The sequence below is a fragment of the Muscardinus avellanarius genome (assembly GCF_963383645.1).
Source record: "Muscardinus avellanarius genome assembly, chromosome: 3".
NCBI classification, from domain to species: Eukaryota; Metazoa; Chordata; class Mammalia; order Rodentia; family Gliridae; genus Muscardinus; species Muscardinus avellanarius.
In genome coordinates, this window is record NC_137788.1 from 134615094 (window position 1) to 134631754 (window position 16661).

Sequence of the window (16661 nt, forward strand, 5' to 3'; positions counted from 1 at the left end):
TGCAGAAACCACAAGGGGCAGTTACAGGGGCGGGGGGTTATGAATGTGCCCACCGGGAGGGGTGCTGTGAACATGAAGTGCTATGTAAAATGCCCAGAGGGGCTTGGATAGATGAGGGGCTGCATAACTGGGATTTCCAGCCAACATCATCATCTCCGTTTTTGCGGAGGAGCAAAGAGAGGCTCAGAGAGGCTTCAGGACTCACAGCCAGGTCCAGCTCCAACACCATGTCGCCAATGGGAACAGCTCCCATCACGGAGACAGGAGGTGCATCGCCTGGGCGCCTCCTGGGTCACGGGCCATTTGTAATCATGCCCTTTCCCATCTGCCCCTTGTCCTCTGACCCCCAGGGCCCTCCAGGCTTAGCTCAAGGCCTGGGCACCTGCCAGCCCCCTCCCCCAGCCCCCTCTTTCCTGATCCAGGTTCACACCTCCCTGCGGCTCCTTGGCGGCCTTGACTATTTCCCCCATACCAGTGAGATGTGTTGTTGGGGTAATCATTGTGTGGCAGGGTTCAGCCACCAGTTTTATTGGCTAACAAGCTTCCCCCAGGCCCAGTGGGTAAAGCTCAGGGTTAATGATTGCCAGGGAAACCTCTCATGAATGCAAATCATAGAGGGACCCCCCCACACACCAGCTGCTGACCTGGAATTGGACACACCTGGGTGGCTGCTCCTTGGCTGCCCTTTGTGCTCTGCCCCCACCCCGTGCTGCACTGCGTCACCTCTTGCCTCTGGACCTGGGGCCACCCACCCCATGCTTACTGCCCCCTCACTCTGGGTCTTGGCTCTCCCAGGGGGCACAGCTCTCTTCTGCCAAAGCAAACCCTGCCCTCTTTTGGAACCCACTTAGGCACTGTCCCCCACCCCGGCCCGGGCCTTCCCCAACGGCCCCCAGCCCCGGGCAGATGTTTTCGAAGCCTGCCCCAGGGTTGGGCGCTGTGCCCGGCCCCAAGGACTCAGCAGTAAGTCCAGAGCCCTGCCATCCAGGCGGGCACAGGCCTGCTCCAGGAGCACCCCAGCTGAGCAGGAGCAGGGCCAGGGAGGGGGAGGCCAGGAAGTGGCTGCAGGCATCTGGGAGCCATGGGGACACAGGGGCGCGGGGACACGGTAGGAGGGACAAGGCAGGGACTGCGGTCACTCCTGACTCCAACTGGCCCATGGCGGGAGTGCTGCATCTGAGCAGCAAGTACCCGCCGTCCACCCCTCCTGGTCTGTCCCTCCTACTGTGCCCTTGCGGTTTACAGGTACATCTGTCTCCTCAGCAAGAGGGGACTCTGAGGGCAGCTGGGGCCCTGGTCCTGGACAGGCACTCAGGGAGAAGCTGGGTGTGCGCCTGGCTCCAGTGGCCACTGCCACCTGAGCCCCTCCCCTGGCCACCTGCTTCCACCTGTCCTGGCACTGTCCTGAGACCCTTGGGATCCTGCTGTCTCGTCGCCCAGTCCATTGAAGGCAGGTGAGGAGCAGGCACAGAGGCCCGAGATGCTGTTCCCTGCCTGGCCTGGCCGTGTGTGGGAGTCACCACAAGGGCTTCATGCAGGGCTGCACCCCGGGGCTCTGATTCAGAAAGCCCCAGATAGACCAGCTGGGAGGGGGGTCTGGGTTTTGGGCAAGCCCCTGGGCTATTCGGTCACACAGTTGGGTTTGGTGCTATTGGCTAGAGAAGGTCTTCAGGCCCGTCTCTATTCTAACTCCAGCCCCCCAACCTCTAGCCCCTGGCCAGGCTCAGACCCCTTCACTGCACCTGCGGACCCCGGGCAGGAGCTCAGTGCCCGTGGAGCAGGGCGGTGCCTCTGTGGCTGGAGCTATGGCCATGCCCAGAAGCCCCTCTATGGGTGTGTGGGATTCTTGGTCCAGCCCTTAGGGACTGCAGGGCCGTTCCCGGGTTCCCTCTGGACCTGTGAAGGAGCTCACCCTCACCCCGATTCTTCTGTGTCCCCCTCGTTTTCTTCCTCTGTGGCCTGGGCTGGCTCTGCTGGCAACTTATCTCAGACTAAGTTTCTGATCAGATAACAGCTCAAGAGGGGGTGGAGGTAGCACTGCTTTGCCCAGCACTCTGAGGGGACGCCCTTGGTCAGGGCCCTGACCCCTTCCAAGGCCCTTTCCCAGCCTCCTGGGAAGAGCCCGCCTGCTGTGCCTGCCTTGGAGACCAACCCAGAGAGCACCCCCAGGCTGGCACTGGCACCGGCTGCTCTGGTGGACTCTGGACCGCAGCCTCAGTACCCCCAACTCTCTCACTGCTCCCCAGTCCCCTGGCCCTTGGAGAGGTGAGCCAACCGAGCTGTGGTGGGCCATGCGTTGGTGTTTCCAAATATTCTCTGGTGGCTCTGATGCACATTCAGAGCTGAGATGGCGGGCACCATCGATGAGTGCACAGGGGTATTGCCCTCTAAGTGAAATGGCCAGGGTCTTTCCTAAGCCTATCACATAAGGCAACAATAAATGTTTATATTTTACAAAAAGGAGTTTTAAAAATGTACAACAGCGGACCCCAATATTTCATCATTATACATATAAAATGTTTGAGAAACACCAAGTACATATAAATTTACAAGAATAGACATTGTTATTTTTGGTCCCTTTTGATAAACAAAAACAAAGTGTCCAAAAGTAAAATCAATACTCTTCAAACACACAACATTTAATCATCAAAGTTTGAAGAGGAGATATTAGTTGATCCTTTTTAAAGTAGAATCCTGCCGGGCGTGGTGGCGCACACTTTTAATCCCCGCGCTTGGGAGGCTGAGACAGGAGGATCGCGCAGGTTCGAAGCCAGCTTCAGCTACTTAGTGAGGCTCTCAGCAACTTAGGGAGACCCTGTTTCCAAATAAAATATAAAAAAGTAGGTCTGGAGGTGTACCCCGGAGGTAGAAAGCCCCTGGATTCTATCCCAGTACCGCAAAAAAAAAAAAAAAAAAAAAAAAAAAATTAGAATCTTAAATAATGTTGTCAGTTTCTTATTTCACAAGTATGATTTTATTTCTAGAAAATTTTCTAGAAAAAAAGCTTTTCTCGACTCTATCCTAGTTGGGAAATAGTGAGAAGATATATTTGCGTGATAGCTTCAAATATTTTCCACTGATGGCCGAGGCCCGTTGGCTTCTTTTAAATAAAGACTCATATTTCAACAAAGTAAAAGACTGAGGTCTTTGCTTTATAAAGCGCCAAGGCTTTTGTTCCAAGCATTTCCAGCGTGCCTTTAAGTTCTTGGGTTTTTATCTTGTTCAGGTGGAGATTCTAAGGCAAGGTTTCCTGTATCAGTTTCAAAACCGTCATGTTGAGATTCCACATGTTGGGAAAAGTCTGTGACTTGAGAATAACATTTATTCTGCGACTGAGTTTTGTTTTATCCCCTGTCCTGTGGCATCTGAGTCAGCCTCAAGACATCGTTTCCATCTCAGGGTTGTTTTGTTTTGTTTTACATTATTAGCGTCTCCTTTTCAAAGCATGTATACTATTGAAAGGTGAAGATTCTGGGCTTCCATCACTGACCTAAACAGTGATCCACCCATGGCCAATCTTGCTTCATCCGTCTCCTTCCTCAAGTCCCCTGACCCCAACCAGACTGCGGGAGCCCAACCCAGGCATCCTATCTTTTCTCGTGTACTTCAATGAGTATCACTAAATGAAAAGAGTCCTTAAAACACATAACCAAGCCAGGCATGGTGGCTTGTGCCTGTAAATCCCAGCTCTTGGGAGGTTGAAACAGGAGGATCGCAGGTTCGAGGCAAGTCTCAGCAACTTAGCAAGACCCTGTTTCAAAAATAAAAAATAAGATAGAATTGAGGATAAAGCCTACAGGTAAAATACCGTAGGGTTCAATCCCCAGTATCACCCTGCAAAAAATGCATAGCCATAGTACTATTATTTTACTTTAAGAATTGTAATTCTTCCTCATCATAAAATATCCTGCACATAGCCTGGGTGTGGAGGTGAACGTTTATAATCCCAGTACTTGGGAGGCTGAGACAGGAGGATCACGTAGGTTCGAAGCCAGCCTCAGCTACTTAGTGAGGCTCTCAGCAACTTAGTGAGATTCTGTTTCCAAATAAAATATAAAATAGGTCTGGGAATGTAGCCTGGAGGTAGAAAGCTGAGTTCCATCCCCAGTACCACACACACACACAAAAAAAAATTCTGTGCTTGAATTTTTCTCAGATGTCTCACACATTCTTGTTTTAATAATGTGTTTGAAATTATAGATTTAAAAAATTCGGAAATAAAAATTTTGGAGGAAGCAGAGCGTTCAGTTTGGCAGTGAAGTACAGTATTCAAGAATGCTGCGTGGGACCCACCGGGCGGGAGCACTCGTCCACGGGGCCTGACCCTGCTCTGGGGCTCCATGTCACTCAATAGCTCACCAGCAGTGACTCCTTGAACAGTGACACCGTGTCCAAACCTGGTCTGGGCACCCTGGATACAGCCACAAACAAGGTGGACGCAGTTGATGGAGGGAAAGCAGGCCCTGGCATTCAACCCTGAAGTTGCAAATGGAATGGCATGCACCCTCGCCTGGATCCCGGGAGAGGGTGGGAGCTGACTGTGGAGTAGAGAGCTTTGTGGAGCAGATGGCATTGTGTTTAGCCTTGAGGAATGGGTAGAATTTTGTCAAGAAGAGAAGGTGGAGGAAGAGACGTCTCATCCCAGGGAAGGAACCTACGCCAAGCTTGTTGGGAGCTCCTGGCGTGTAGGAGAGAGACGAGGGAGTGGGTGGGAGGTGAGCCGGCTGGGTGGACTGTGGGGGGCTGGGGATATATAACAAGGACTGGGGTCTTTCAGGACCACAGAAGAGGCACACATCTTTTTTTTTTTCCCCCCTAGAAACATAAAACATGGACTATTGAGGGAGGAGAGCAGAAACTTCAGGAGCCAGGAGGAGGCGTCGGGATTTCCAAGCCCCGTGTCCACTAGGCCAAGGGATGGGGGTGGGGGCACGTCTACCCAGTCTTCATGAATGGGGCACAGAGGGTGCTTGCCAGGAGTCTACTGACCTCCAGTGCAGGCCCCCCACATCCAGCCATGGCCATGGCTGAGGGGGACCCCCCGTCCTCAGCTCTGGGAAATGTGGGGGCTTTTCCAAAGGCAGGAGTGTCAGGCTTTGGGATTGGGAGACCTGCAGCACTGGCAGAACCCTGGGACAACAGGCAGGATGGGGTCACATGCAGGGCAGCTCACAGAGGGCCTTCTCAAGTGGGCGTACGAGGAAATGCCCACCTTTGTGACCCCTGGGTTAGTTGACACAGTGGAGTCCTCCACGGATAGCCAAGGGTTGGAGGACTCATTCATTTATTTCCTTTTTTAATTTTTTAAAAATTTTTCAGTACTAGTGATGGAACCCAAGGGCATTCTACCTCCAAAGTTTCACCCTCAGCCCCTACTTTTTATTCTTTATTTTGAAACAGGGTCTCACTGAGTTGCAAAGGGCCTCATTAAGTAGCTGAGGCTGTCCTCCAACCATGATCCTCCTGTCGCAGCCTCCCAAACGCTGGGATTACAAGCGTGCACACGACCGTCTCATTTATCTCATTTTATTTTATTTTTGTGGTACTGGGGATGGAACCCAGGGGCTTTTCTACCTCCGGGCTATACTCCCAGACCCATTTTATATTTTATTTGGAAACAGGGTCTCACTAAGTCGCTGAGAGCCTCACTAAGTAGCCGAGGCTGGCTTCGAACCTGCGCGATCCTCCTGTCTCATCCTCCCAAGCACTGGGATTACAAGCGTGCGCCACCACACCCGGCCCATTTATCTCCTTTTAATAGCAGCGTTGCTTTGAAAAATAACAAGAACAGCCACATGTTCTTTGTGGGCCTGCTGCAGTGCTGGAGAAAAGGAGAAAGTAGGAAACCAAGGAAACCCCTAGATCCATCGGCCTCGCTGGTGTCTGGAGAACCACCACGAACGCTTTGGGAACACAGCCCTCCTCAAGCATGTTTCTGTCTGTAAGCACAAGCAGTTAAGTCTAGCAGTTTGACATGGATGGGATTACAAGATTTATACTGTTCCCTAACCTGCTTCTTTTTATTTAACAACTTGTCATGACATGATTTCCTGTGAGTTACCGCAGATCTGTAACATTTTCAATAGCCACACGGTACGGGTTTGCAGGGATGGACTGTGACTTAGCCCACCAGCTTTGGGTTTTCTCTGCAACGTGCTAAGGTCTATCGTTCAGCTTTTTCCAGATGTGCAGTGACCATCAAGCAGTAAATATTTAGAATAGCTGGAATATCTGGCCAAAAAAAAAAAAAAAGTTTAGTTTCCTCCCTGAGCCCTAGCACCCAGCTAGGAGGTTGCCATGACAACCCCCTGCCAGCCTCTTAGAGCACAGGGCAGCCACAGCCCAGCCAGGGAAGTGGCTTGGAGCTGAAGGGAAGCAGTATGTTTTCAGGAAGAAAAAGAGAGCATTATCGCAGGCTGGGATGGTTAAGGGTGCAGGTGGTAATAGCCACCTTTCCGTGAATGCTTGTTATCTAGCAGATACTGTGGCTTTTCAGCTTCGCAGGAACTGTGGCTACTTTTATTATTCTCCTTCAGGTAATGAAAAAATAAGAGATTAGGTCAACTGTCCAAGGACACACAGTCAACACAGACTTTAAAATTGGCCTGCATTTACTCTGCAGAATTCTCCTTACCTGAATTATCCCGACCTGGTGTCACCAGTCTCTCCCATCACCGTCCAGGGACCTCTGGTGCCGTCAACCCAGGCTCCCTAGTGCTTGTGCCCCCACTCAAGTCAGTGGGGGGCATGCTGCCCTGGAGCCCCCAGGCTCGCCCTGGCCACCTGCCCCTTCAAAACCAATACCACCTCAGTGCTGAACTACGGGCAGTTCTCCATGTTGTATATGGCAGGCCCCCCTTACCACTGGGGAGGTGTGCCAAGATGCCCAGTGGATGCCTGGAACCTCAGAGGCTTCCAAACCTATATAAACCATGATTTTTTCTGGCATATATGTATCTATGAAAAAGTTTAACTTATAAATTAGATACAGTAAAGAACTGACAATAGTAATAAAATAGAGCAATTATAATTATATCCTGTGATAAAAAGTTGTGTGCATGTGGTCTCTTTCTATTGAAAGAACCAAGATAAATATTCATATTTTCAGACCGAGGCTGACCATGGACAACAGGAACCAAAGGCCGGGGGACGAGGGGCGGCCATACTCTCTTCCTGCCTCTCGCTGTAGCCTCCTCAGCTCTCCAAGCTGCTCCTTCTCTTTATGCTGCAAGACTGAGCCCAAGCTTTGCTTCCTTAGGAAGTCTTCCCCATACCCTGGTGCGACGCTCCTCCTCCGTGCCCCCCAGGAGCATTCAGCTCCAGCCACTGCTTACCATGTGGCAGTAGATAGTGCTGGTCTCCGTTAGCAAGCGGGCTCTTAAAGGAACCATGGCTTCTGCATCTCCGTCCCTGTATCCCTGTATGCAGTGGGCATTCATTGGGAGCGTGCTGGATGAATGAATAAATAATCGTGCACATTTCCATCCACACTCCATTTCTGCTCCCAGCCCTTGGGCAGAAGAGGACACCACGGGACAGATTCACAGGAGCGGGTGGACGAGCGCTGCCCCCTCCCTCCCCACTCGGTTCCTCCCCTCTAACCTGGTAGGTTCCCAGGCACTCCCTCAGCACCTGTTTCCAGCCTCAGTGTGCCTCAATCCTGGTGCGCCCCCTCCTCTTACCACATCTCCTACTCACGCCAAGCCAGGGGAGCTGAGATTCTGGGTGAATCCTGTGTCTACACCCCAACTTTGTGCTGCCCCATCCATCCCATGAGCCTGCCTTTTCCTCAGCCTTTGGGCTCTTTGGTCTGTGTTCCTGTCCCTTGAGGGAACGCAGGTGTACTTTGGGCCTTCAAAGTCACCTCTTTCAGCTCCCACATTTATCAGAAGCCTCAACTTCTGCAAAGCACAGTCCCATGTGTTTTTGTTTTTTAAATATTATTATTATTATTATTATTATTATTATTATTATTTATTATTACTATTTGCAGTGCTGGGGATGGAACCCAGGGGCATTCTACCTCCGAGCTACACCCCCAGCCCTATTTTTTTTTTTTGGTGGTACTGGGGTTCCTGGAAGCCCTTCTACCTCCGGGCTACATTCCCAGACCTATTTTCATATTTTATTTGGAAACAGGGTCTCCTAAGCCAGTGCGCGCGGCTGGCTTCAAACCTGCGCAATCCTGTCTCTGTCTCCCAAGCGCGGGGATTACAAGCGTGCGCCACCACGCCCGGCCTATTTTTTTTTTTTTTATTCTTAATTTTGAAACAGGATCTCACTGAGTCGCAAAGGGCCTCACTAAGTAGCTGAGGCTGTCCACGAACACAGTCCTCCTGTCTCAGCCTCCTGAATGCTGGGATTACAAGCGTGCGCCACCACGCCCGGCCAGTTCCATTTTTTTAAACTGCAAACCTGTACAACTGAAGCTCAGCTGGCCTGAAAACCGCCCCGTCCCGTACGTGGTTATTTTCCAGCAGTGGGAGATGGTGGTCTAGGACCCAGCACACTCTGGGCCCCGGCTCTCCTCCTGACTGGAGACATGAATGTTACCACAGGGCCCCACAGCGTGAGTTTCTGGCCAACCCTGGCAGGAATCGGGGGTCGCTGCTGACCCTCCGAGTGAAGGTGCAGCTGTAGGTCTTCAGGTCTTTCAAAAGAACTGGGAGCCCAGGTTCCTATGTGAGGCCCTTGATTGTTAAGTGAAGGCCCAGGGTTTTCTTGTATTTCTTTTTCTTTTTTGTAGTGCTGGGGATTTTGTTACTTTTTTTCTGAATAGATTTTGTTTATCCAGAGCAGTTTTAAATTTACAGAAAAATTACACAGAGGGCACGGAATTTCCTTAGGCTTCCTCCGGACCCCTTCCTCAGTTCCCTCTATTATGAATATTCTGTGCTTGTGTGGTGTGTTGGTTAAGACTGATGAATCGATAGCGATACATTATTAACGTCCATTGTTTACATCAGGGTTCACTCTGTCTTGTGCCTTCTGTGGACTTTGACAAACACAAACTGTCTTGTAGCTACAGGATAGGATAGCGCTGGTTATTTTAAAAACCAGCTGGACGTGGGAGAGGATGGTTAAAGGGCATACAATCTGTTAGCAGGAATGAGTTTCCTGAGGTTTATTCCACAGCACAGTGACTACAGAAAATAAGAATGTATTATTGGCCAGGCGAGGTGGCGCATGCTTGTAATCCCCACGCTTAGGAGGCTGAGACAGGAGGATTACACAGGTTTGAAGCCAGCGTCAGCTACTTAGTGAGGCTCTCAGCAACTTAGTGAGACCCTGTTCCCATATAAAATATAAAATAGGTCTGGAAGTATAGCCCGGAGGTAGAAAAGCCCCTGCATTCCACCCCCAGTTACCACTTAAAAAAGAAAAACAAAACAAAACAAAACCACACCTGAGAAGCCAGAAGCCCCTGTTTACCCCGCCTCCTTCCCACTGGGCCCCTCCTTTCCATCCTTTCTCCCCCACCCCTGTTTTCAGCTCCTCTCCCTCTTTCCTCCTGGGAGCCTCTTGTCCCTGCAGAGGGACAGCGCCTGCCCTCTCTGGGTCTGGGTCTCCCCAGTGCCTAAGCAGGGCCTCAGGTGCCTTTGGGGTTTCCTGCACGAGCGTCCCTCGGGGTCTGGGCTCCAGGGGCAAAGCTTTGGATGCAAGGAGCGTGTGGCAGAGGAAAAGCTCAAGTGGCCGTGGCAAAGGGAGGAGGGGGCCTGTTTTAGAGGCAACTCTGAGTTTTAGACTCCTCTCTCCATGGTAGGATAATTGAATTCTTGGACGAATGAGACCAGGTCTCCAGCGACAAAGGGAGGAGCCTCCCGTAGACTGCAACGCTGGTCTCAAAGTCCTCTGGCCCAGGGCCCACCCCCTCCCCATGAAAGCACTGAGACCCCAGCACCCAGAGCAGGACTATAGCAGAACAGGACTCAGACCCGGTGCTCTCTCTGCCTCCTGCAACCTTCTCAGCTGCAGGCAGGCCTGCCCTGCCCCACCTTCTTGACAGGCCTGTGAGAGGGGAGTGCACAATCGGGGCCTCAGCCTGGCACCCCAGGGAGACAAAGACAGGGCCAGGGTGGGGCTGTGGCCTGCAGGGCCTGACAGGGAGGAAGAAAAGAAGAGAAACGGGTGGGGCTGCATGCTTGCCTGCCTCTTTCCCTGCCTACCTGAGGCAGCAGCTACCTTCTGAAAGAGAGGCAGGGGGTGAGCCATCGAGCATGAAGGAGCTTTTGAAGAAGAAAATAAACTAAAAACTTCCTGGTGAAGCTGCTCCCAGCACCTGGCATGGGCCGCTGGGCTCTCGCTCATCACTGCCTGCACAGGCTCCCAGTTCTGCCCCCACAGAGCCAGGAGGGGATACAGGGCTTCCATTCTGCTAACAGAGGCCAGAGGGGTCCTGCTGCATGCTGGTCCTTGCTCCCGCAGCCAGGTCCTCTGCAAATCTGACCCAACCCTCCCCGGCTTCCTCTCATCATGAGGTGTCCCTGCACTGCAGGGAGCTTCCCGAGGCCTGGGCCCAGCTCATAGCCCTTGTCCCCAGCGGTCAGCAGAGTGCCTGGCCCATGGCCAACTCACCATGTGGATGGACACCTGAATGGACAGCCTCCGTGGAGAGCAGCCAGTGAATTTTTAATCGAAATTTACTCTCCTATAAAAATAGACCCAAGTCCTGTCTTCAAGGCACCAAAATTGTGGCTTCCCCAATGACCAACCTAAAAGACGCAGAGAACGAGAAATCCTCAAACCAGTAATACGAATTCCCATCCCTGCGTGGCTGCTGTAGGCCATGCTGCAGGCTGAGAGCCGAACGTGCATCATTTCAAGTGGCTTGGTGGTAGAGAGGAGGTAGAGAGGAGGCTGAGGCTGGGAAAGCAAAGCAAGGTGGCTGGCGTGATCCAGGGCGTCAGCTGGAGAAGGGAGGAGCCGAGCCTGGAGCCCACATCTGTGTGCCCGAAGGTCTCATCCCACCCGCCTTGTTACAGCTGGAGGGAGAGGGCAGTCAGGGGTCCCTCCTGCAGGAGGAGACTGCCAGAGAGCAGCCCAGTTGGAGGTTATTTGAGGCTTGGGGACAGGCAAGAAGCCTGGCTGTATGGACAGACTTGCAGAGAGCAGCAGGGGAGAGGTCGCGGGGGCCATTGCTGGCCACAGCGTTCAGCTCCACAGGGAGCTCGGGCTGCTGGTGAGAGTGGAGCCCAGGGCTTCCAGGTGTTGACTTTTCTGTCTCTGAGAGCAAGGCTGGTGCTGCCTGCAAGGCCCGCCCTCCCCAGAGGCCTTGAAGGACCGCCCGCCCAGCCAGTAGGGCCAGTTCCCAGGGTGTGGCAGGGCTGCACCGGTTTCTGCCTCCCTTTACCTGCAGGTACTAAGGACTGCTGGACCTACCGGCCCAGCGACCCCTGCCCTGGCTGGGCATTCTGCTAGGCACTGAGGTACCCGGGACTGGCTTTACTCTCTTTCTTTCCTCTTTCTTTCTTTCTTTCCTTCTTTCTTTCTTTCTTTTCTTTCTTGTACTGGGGATAGAACCCAGGGGCATTCTACCTCCGAGCTACAGCCCCAGCCCTATTTTTTATTCTTTATTTTGAAACAGGGTCTCACTCAGTTGCAAAGGGCCTCACTAAGTAGCTGAGGCTGTCCGTGAACCCCTCCTGTCTCAGCCTGTCCGGGATCCTCCTGTCTCAGCCTCCCGAATGCTGGGATTACAAGCGCGCGCCACCGCGCCCGGTGACTTTTGTTTAGCAGGCACTGTGTGGGATGGGGGTCCTGAACCTTTTTTGGCTCACAGACTTCACTGAAAATTTGATTACAAACCGAGAGTTGGTGGTGCACGCTTGTAATCCCAGTATTTGGGAGCCCTTGTTTAGCAGGCACTGTGTGGGATGGGGGTCCTGAACCTTTTTTGGCTCACAGACTTCACTGAAAATTTGATTACAAACCGAGAGTTGGTGGTGCATGCTTGTAATCCCAGTATTTGGGAGGCTGAGACAGAAGGATCTTCGTGGTCAGCTTCAGCTACTATTTAGTGAGGTCCTTTGCAACTCAGTGAGATCCTGTTTCAAAATAAAGAATAAAAACTAGGACTGGGGTATAGATAGGAGGTAGGATGCCCCTGGGTTCCATCCCCAGTACCACACACACACACACACACACACACACACACACACAATTGATGACAGCCATGGTGCCTGTCACCAGTGACATACACATTCACATGTACAAGTTCACACAACATGCATTTGCACGCGCACGTCCACATACACACGTACATAATTTTATCTATAATTTCATGAACTCCCTGAGGCCCATCCATGGATTTCATCTCCTATACCCCAATGCTAGGAGCTGCTGCAGCTGAATTTGTGCGGTCCTGCAGCACAGAGCAGGAGCAGTGGTAAGTACTGCTGACTTTTCTGTAGCATCTTGTAGTTAATGGTGTTCACATGTGTTATATCTCATTTTAGCTTCCCACATGTCTGACCAGGTAGCGTTAATACCCAATTTCACCGGTGATGAGAGTCAGGTGGAATTACTTTGTTTGGCAAAGTTCACACCTAGAAGACAGCAGAGGGGAGGCCTGAGCTTGGCTACCCTGGGTCTCAAGCCCCGCCTGCCTCCTGCCTGTCACACTTCTACTGGACATTCTCCAACCAAGGTGCTTGTGTAGAGTACCCCAGGGAAAATTAGGAGGGGCCTCTTATCCTGCCATTCATTTGCCTGGGTACCTGGAGCCTTGGTTCCCCAGACTCCTTCCGTGTACTATGGCGTGTGTGACTCTAGATGATTATGGCTCTCTGTAACCAGTCCAGGCGACCTGTGACAGGACCACACTTTTAAAAATCTTTGTGACGGTGACCTTCAGTATGAAGGACCTTTCACCATAACATGCATGTCGTCATACGTAACGATGAGCCACATACATTAAGATCACAAAGCAAAGCCTACCTTTGCTCTTTGCAACACACTGTTATTTTCTGTCCTGTTATTTTCCATTCTATTTTAAACCCCCCCCCCCCCAGTACTGAAGATGGAAACCAGGGGCATTCTACCTCTGAGCTACATCCCCAGCTCTATTTTTTATTTTATTTTGTGTGTGGGGGGGTCTGGGGATGGAACCCAGGGGCATTCAACCTCCGAGCTACACTCCCTGCCCAAAGTTTTATTTTTTATTTTGAAACAGGGTCTCACTAAGTTGCAAGGGCCTCACAAAGTAGCTGAGGCTGTCCACAAACTGTGATCCTCCAGTCTCAGCCTCCCAAATGCTGGGATTACAAGCGTGCGCCACCATGCCCAGCCTATTTTAATCTTTCTTTCTTTCTTTCTTTCTTTCTTTCTTTCTTTCTTTCCTTCCTTCCTTTCTTCCTTCCTTCTTTCTCTCTCTCTTTCTTTCTTTTTTTTTTTTTTTGTGTGTGTGGTACTGGGGATGGAACCCAGGGGCATTTTACCAGTCCCAATCGGGGCTCAGAAAACTGACTTTGTCATCTCTTGATGGATTATGACCTGCAGTTTAAACAACACTGTGGGAAGAGACCCAATAGTCGTGGTTTTAAGGAACACTGAGTGGCCTGGATTTTGCTGAGGAGTCAGGGCCCCCGCCACAGCCAGTCGTGGCCTGGACCTTGAGCTCCTGGTGCTGTGGGTTGGCTCTCTCCTCCCTTTGGTGAGTCAGGCCTTGTCTTGGCAGGGTGGGGCTGCAGCTTTTCAAGCTCTGCTCTTTGTCGGTGCACAGGTTCCCATTGTTAGCTAGAGACCATGTTCAATTTCGACTTCCCCAGGTCTTTGCTGAGGGGCACAGACGGGTCCTTTCCTACCTGCAGTCTTCATCTCTGAAACAGGGAGAAGGGTGGTTGAGTTGGTCTGAGCTTCTCAATATAGGGAGATTTTTTTGCATCACAGGTTGTATATGGTACTAGCAGCCATGATTTGAAGAAAATAAATTTGTGTATTAAGACAACCATAGCTACATTATAGAGCAGACGACAAAACTTCCTTGCTCTGTGTGTGTGTGTGTGTGTGTGTGTGTGTGTGTGTAGATTGAACCCAGGGGTATTCTACCTCTGAGCTATACCCTCAGCCCTATTTTTTTTTTTTTTTTTTTTTTTGGTGGTACTGGGGATGGAACCCAGGGGCATTCTACTTCCAGCTATACTCCCAAACCTATTTTATATTTTTTATTTGGAAACAGGGTCTCTTAAGCCAGCAGAGGCTGGCTTCGAACCTGCAGGATTCTCCTGTCTCAGCCTCCCAAGCACGGGGATTACAAGTGTGTGTCACCACACCCGGCTCTCCAGCCCTATTTTTTATTCTTTATTTTAAAACAGGTTCTCACTGAATTGCAAAGGGCCTCACTAAGTAGCTGAGGCTGTCTTCAAACTGCAATCCTCATGTCTCAGTCTCCCAAATGCTGGGATTACAAGCAGGCGCCACTACACCTGGCTCCATACTTTTTTTTTTAAGACATTTTCCTTATTGTGGTAAAAATATATAACATAAAATTTGCTGTCGTAACCATCATTAGGTGTACAGGTCAGTCTGCTCCCAGTTTGTGCAGCCATCGGCCCATCTACCTCCAACTTTGGAAGCTATGGCACCATTAGGTAACTCCCGGTCCACCCACTTCTATTCTGTCTTTTCCCTAGGAATTTGCCTATTCTAGGCACCTCATCTAAGTGGAATTGTACAGTAGTTATCCTTTGGTTTCTGTCTTATTTTGTTTTTCCTAATGTTTTCAGCCTTAGCCGTGTTATAGCAATACTCAAGGTCATCCCTTCCTAAAGCTGAATAACATTATGCTGGTCTGTGTAGCGCGTTTTATCTGTTCATCTGATGGACACTTGGGCGTCTACCTTTTGGCTCTTAGGACTAGCACCACGGTGGCATCAGTTTACAGGCATCTGCATGAGCCCCTTCACTTCTTCTGGGTGTGGACCTAGAGGTGAAGTTGCTGAATTATATGGTAACTCTATATTTTAACTTTTTGAAAAGCTGCCATACTGTTCCCCTGGCAGCCTCAACATGTTACATTCCCACCAGCGATGCATCAACATTTTTATTTCTCTTCGTCCTTGCCAAAACGTATCTTTTGTGTTTTCGGGTTTTGTTTTCTTGATAATAGCCATCCTATGGTGTGAAGTGGTGTCTCATTGTGGTTTTGAAATGTATTTCCTTAATGGCTATTGGTGAGCACCATTTTTTTTTTTTTTTTTTTTTGGTGGTACTGGGGTTCCTGGAAGCCCTTCTACCTCCGAGCTATACTCCCAGACCTATTTGATATTTTTATTTGGAAACAGGGTCTCTTAAGCCAGCGTGACTGTCTTCGAACCTGCACGATCCTCCTGTCTCTGCCTCCCAAGCGCGGGGATCACAAGTGTGCGCCACCACGCCCAGCTGGTGAGCATCTTTTCGTGTGCCATTTATATATCTTCTGGGGAAATGTCTATTCCTCTCTCTCTCTCTCTCTCTCTCATTTATTTGTTCACTTTTGAGATAGGGTTGCCAGGCTGGTCTCCACCTGCTGCACTCAATGTCTAAGTGCTTTTTTTTTGGGGGGGGGAACGGTTGAGTGTAGGAATTCTTTATATATTTTGACATTAATCTTTTATCAGACATAATTTGCAAGCCCCTTCATTCCATGGACTGTCTTTTCATCTTGTCACTTTTTTTTTTCAGTATTGGGGATGGAACCCAGGGGCATTCTACCTCCAAGCGACACCCCCAGCCCTATCTTTTATTCTTTATTTGGAAACTAGGTCTCACTGAGTTGCAAAGGGCCTCACTAAGTAGCTGAGGCTGGCTGTGAACCGCAATCCTCCTGAATGCTGGGATTATAAGCGTGCGCCACCACACCTGGCTTTCATCTTGTCACTTTTTGATTATGTCGTTTGTTGCACAAAAGGTTTTTTGTTGTGTATACTGGGGATGAACCCAGGGGCATTATACACCCCTGGCCTCCCTTTTTTATTTTTTGTGGTACCAGGGATTGAACCCAGGGGCATTCTACCACCAAGCTATACCCTCACCCCTATTTTTCATTCTTTATTTTGAAACAGGTCTCACTAAGTTGTGGAGGGCCTCTGAGTAGCTGAGGCTGGCTGCGAACCTGCTCTCCTCCTGTCTCAGCCTCCCAAGTACTGGGATTACAAGCGTGCGTGCACCACCATGCCCGGCTCTATTTTTTGTTTTGACAGAGTCTTACTAGGTTGTTGAGGCTGGTCTAGATCCTTGCAATCTTCCTGTCTAAGCCTCTCAAGTACTAGGATTTCAGTTCTGTACCACCGTACTCAGCTCGATCACATGAATTTTGAAGGTGAAACAGGAATCTGGAGGCAGCTGGGGCTCTGTACCTAGGCCTTGTCCCCCACTGCCCCCCTTCCCAGGGTGCGTGCTTCTCAGAGAAGTGCTGTGCTGGGATGGCTGGGAGGGCTCTGCCTCTTCCTCTGGGCTCTGTGCTGTTTTCTGTCCATATACAGAAGACTTGGACAGCAGGAGGGAGAGGACCAGCAGGCGGCCACGCCAGAGCCTGGCTCCGTGAGGCCAGCACCTACCACACTCCAGTTCTTTTCTTGGAGATCCACGCTGAGTCCCGCCTGCTGTGGTTGCTGCACGCTGTGTCCCACCTGCACTGGCTGGGACCAGTCATGTGGCTCGCAGCCTAAGACTGGCCTCCAAGC